Source organism: Montipora capricornis, chromosome 12 (genome assembly GCF_036669925.1).
Source record: "Montipora capricornis isolate CH-2021 chromosome 12, ASM3666992v2, whole genome shotgun sequence".
Taxonomy (NCBI): domain Eukaryota; kingdom Metazoa; phylum Cnidaria; class Anthozoa; order Scleractinia; family Acroporidae; genus Montipora; species Montipora capricornis.
The window spans coordinates 34,162,438-34,167,437 of NC_090894.1; positions in this window are offsets into that span (position 1 = coordinate 34,162,438).

A 5,000-nucleotide genomic window follows, 5' to 3' on the forward strand; every position below is an offset into this window, starting at 1 on the left:
CACACTTTATAGCCTTTTGTATTGTCGTAAACAGCGTTTTTTGTTATTATTGTTCAATATTTAATGACTTTATGCTTATTGGGTTTTGTCTCGTATATTTCTATTTACATATTTTCCATGGATTTGAGGTTTATGTGATTATTTGCATTATTTGCAATTTTACCTGTTTTCTATGTTTTGTTGCTTTCGTTTGTTGCCGGCTCATTTTACTAGACTATTTGTATTAATACTCTGCTGCTTTTTTGTCTTTTTACAAGTTCTTCAATTGCTGTAGGTCCGCAGATCGATGCTTTGAAACCTTTGGAAGAACTTATAGCCGGTGTTATTCTTTTGCTACCATTAATTCCGCCTTTCATAGAGTTAACTTTTTCCATAATTCGTGTGATGTCCCGAATCCATGTAACAGTAGCTTTGTTAAAGCCATTTTGGAAGGCTGCAGGAGAGACTCTGCTGCCTTTGTTTCATCTAAAAAGAGACTCCCTATCTGCCTTGAACATTTACATGCTCTTGGGTTGCTGGGTTGCTGGAGTCAATGCTAATTTGCCCGATATCAGAGATGTCTGTCTCTGTCTTTCGCTGGCTTCTTGCGTTTAAATGAGGCCTGTAATATTAGGTGGTGTGACATTGATCTCAAGGATACGTATTTTTCTCTGCATATTCCTAGGAGTAAAACCGACCAATATGGTTCCGGGTCAACAAGGGTAGTTGCTAGAACTGGTAATCCAAGTTGTCCCTTTAATATGTTACGCAGATACGCTCATTTAAGTGGGGATAGCTTTAATTCCACGGAGTTCGTGTTCCGTTCGTTGTCTAAGGATAAAAATGGAAATTATTCCCTCTGCGAAGGTTCTAAGCTTTTGTATTCTAGAGCTGGAGAACGTTTTATTGAAAAGTTTAAGGCCATTGGCTTTGATACTAAGCTGTATGGTCTTCATTCCCTCAGGATCGGAGGTGCTTCTGCAGCCGCTAATAACGATTTGCCTGATCGTGTTATTAAGAAGCATGGTCGTTGGAAGCCCGAGAAGGCGAAAGATACTTACTCTAGGGACCAGCTCTTAGTTACTCTTAATATTGGTATTTAGCCTTTTTACCTTCCCACACGCTTTGTTAATCTTGACCATTTCTGGCGGCTTCCTCCACTATTTGTTTGTTACTTGTCTCTTCTATACATATAATAGAAATGTTTTAATATTCGGCTGAGCGAAGCGAAAGAGAATAGAAAGTGAGTTAATAAAAGTGCCAATGTTTAATTTCCACCTCCACTCAGTGCACTAAGGACACCATCACACTGAAAATATAACCCAACAACACCCACTTCAAGTTAAATATATCTCGTTTCAGATTTGCCTATAGATGTACTTGGTATCCAGCAAAGTGGCTCAATCAATACTTATGGCTTAACACAGATTCTTCAAGAAATGGTATAACAACATTTTTTATCCTTCAAGTCAGACTGAAATTTAAACTTTTCATCAACAAAAAACCATTCAGATTTATTAATAATAAAATCAAATGCACAGCCTTTCTCTTGAGTTGATCCAAAGATTTAAGCTTTAGGCTTCTTAGAAATCTGGTTTCAGACCTGCCTGTACTTAAATGTCCTTCGCATTGGCTTCACACCCAACACAAATTCTTCCAGAAATTGATACAAGAGCTCTTCTTTGTTATCATATTGTAGATTAAAACAATAATAAGTTGCCAGTGGCAACAACAAGCCCTTTGAGTAGTCAAGTTTTCCTACTATTTCCAGAAAAATAGCCTTATCTACCACAACAAACAGCTGGCCTGAGTCTTTACTTATAGATGCAGTTAAGTCATTTTTAGATGGCTCAAATGCCACTAGTCTTGCAGCATTGCTTTTCACTTCCTTCTTGATCAATTCGTCTACATCCCCACTGGCCTAAAAAGACAAGGGAGATTTATACTTTTACATGACGTCAACAATGAGATTAGTGTTATCCGCATACTAACGTTAAAGCGGACTCGTTTTCCCACGGTCTTTGATTTTCCGAGCTTGCAGTCCTCGATTAGGGCAAGGACAACTTGTGCAGATCATTATTCCTAGATGATTTGGTCGACTTTCAGTCACAGGAACGATGCGGTTTATAAATAGCGAATCTTCCGAGTTTGGTCGAACGAATACGAGTTTTTGTGACTCGAATAAAGATGTTACCATTACAGAATCATAGCTATAGCTTAAATGAACTCTCCAGGTAGCGAATAAAAAAAAATGAAAATTGCTTACCTCGTAATAGTTTGCATATGTCGTAGCGAAGATTCGACCCGCGCTTCAGCCATCGTGAATACTCTTCCGGATCTCCTGGAATTTCTCCCGACATCTCGGGAAGAAGACAGCCAACTCGGCAAAACAAGTAACAGTACGCTTAAATAAAAGAACACAAGACAAATAAGCTTGCAGAAATTCACCACAAGAACTCCAATCCATCATCGAATGACGCCGCGCCTCAAATGATGCGTTCGCCTTTCCCCGCGTAAACAGTCTATCACGTGATTACGCGCGGTGGCTCCATTGGTGAAGTATTTGAACTTTAATCTTCCAGAAAAGGAAACCAGGTTACCCCGATATCTTGAGGAGCAAGCAGCGCGAGCATGGCGTGGAAGTGCCCTCTTTGGTTAATTTTTTACTTGTTACTGGGTTGCCATATTGCGGCTCTCCCCCTACGAGGCCCGGGAGTTTGGAAGTTTAACAATTCTCTCCTCGATGATGAATCCTTTTGTTTAGAGATTTCGGATTTAAATGAGCAGTTTCTTGCCTTTCGGCATTGCTTTGCTTCTCAGCGCGATTTTTGTCTTTAAAGTCTGACATTTAGCTCAGTGCGATCGCCTTTTCTCGTCGTAAACATCGTTTACTCTCGTCCCAGAAGGTTTTTCTAACCAATCGCTTGATTGTTGAAGAATCGTCTGGCTTCGGGGGATGTTTCTGCTAGTCCTGAAATTCTGCCTTCAGAGGATGCTCTGTGGTCGCTTTAAGATTCCGAGCTCGAGGGTTCTAAGATTCGCAGCAGGGTTAAGTGGGCAGAGTAGGGGGAGTCTCCATCTGGTTTCTTTCTCGGTCTTGAAAATGAGAGACACGAGAAAGGCTCCGTCTCCTCTGTCTTTGATTCTGGGGGGCAAGAGGTTTTTTCCCTTCCTGACATGATTCAAGCTCACGAGCGTTTTTATTCGTCCCTATTTTCTGAAGAGACAATTGACCCTGTAGCCCAATCCCATTTGCTTGAGCAAGTTACCCGCCGGTTATCGGATGCTGAGCGCGAATCATGCGAGGGTCTTCGTTCTTTGAACGAGGCGTCCGAGGCCCTTCGCCTCTCTAATAGGAACAAAACGCCCGGTTCTGACTGCTTAACTGTTGAGTTTTATTCTGCGTTCTGGTCCCTCTTGGGGCCCCTTTTAGTTGATATGTTTAATGAGTCTCTCGCCCACCGTGAGCTGTGTGACTCTATGAAATCGAGTGTTACGCGTCTTGTCCATAAGAAAGATGATCATAGAAATCTAAAAAACTGGCGCCCCATTTCGTTACTGAATGTGGATTATAAGATTTGTTCAAAAGCCCTTTCCCTTCGTTTGTGTAAAGTGTTGGGGTCTATTGTAGACCCTGATCAGACATTTTCTGTTCCACGTAGATCTATTTCTTCTAATTTGGCTCTTCTTCGCGACACACTCGATTTTATTGAGAGAACCGGCGAGACAGGAATTCTCGTCTCTTTAGACCAGGAGAAGGCCTTCAATCGCGTTAATCGGTCCTTTCTGATAAATCTTTGGTTTTGGGCCCTCCTTTTGTGGCTGGATTTTCACTTTTTGTAACGGCGCTTATATGCGTATCCTAGTTAACGATTTCCTTTCCGATCCTGTTCCTTTTCTACGGGGGGTCAGGCAGGGCGACGCCCTGTCCCCTATGCTTTATGTTCTCTGCGTTGAAGTTTTAGCCTGCCGTATTACGGACTCTCCCGCGATCGAAGGCTTTCTCTTGCCGGGGGATGGTGGTGTCCAGTTTAAGGTCGGTCAGTATGCTGACGATACTACGGCCTTTGTTAAAAACGATTCTTCCCTTTTCTCACTTTTTGACGCGATTGCGTTTTACGAGCGTAGCTCTGGTGCGAAGCTTAATTTCTCCAAGACTGAGGCCATGTGGCTTGGTGCCTGGAAAGACCGCCTCGACGAGCCACTTGGTCTCACTTGGGTTAGGAAAATGAAGATTTTAGGCGTATTCTTCGGTACTGTTGACGTTGAGCGCGATAATTGGGAACTCGTTTGTCCAAACTTGACAAAACTCTTTCTAGATGGAAGTCGCGATCCTTGTCCTTTATTGGCAAGGTCCTTATTTTGAACATATTAGCGTTAAGTAAGTTGCTCTATGTGTCGCGCGTTTAAGTACCCCCTAAATGGGTTTATAGTAAACTTAATATCCTGATATGGCCCTTTTTGTGGCGCGCTCGATTAGAGACTGTAGCTCGAAAATCGCTTATTTGTTCTGTTGATAGTGGAGGTTTGGGTTTAAAGGACTTTTCTTTCCAGGGCCGCGCTCTACGGCTTGCGGCTTTAGTTACTTCCGTGTCCGATTCTAGTTCTTGGTGTTTTTACCTCGCTAAGTATTTTTGTGGCTCTGTGTTAGCTCATTTGCGGCCGGAGTGGGCTGGCCTGCGCGATAACCTAACTCCAAGCGCTGCCCGCCCCACCGCCTTTTATGCGAGTGTCCTTTCTTCCTTTCGGGCCACTGATTTACCACCTGGGTTTACTTACACGTCTCGTGCCTTTTACAAGGTTTTGCCAGCGAATTTCTGCACCATCCCGATTTTCCCTGCCCTCTGGCCAGGCTTCGTCTCCTCTCGGTTTTCCCTTTCTCGGCATTGGCTACCTTTCACAATGGTGGGAGGACTCTAGAGCTATCGCTAAGTTTATTATTGGAGATGTTAAACGTAGGATCCAAGTAGACTTTCATCGCTTTTCTCAGGCTAAGTTTAATTCTATCTGGGTTCATACAG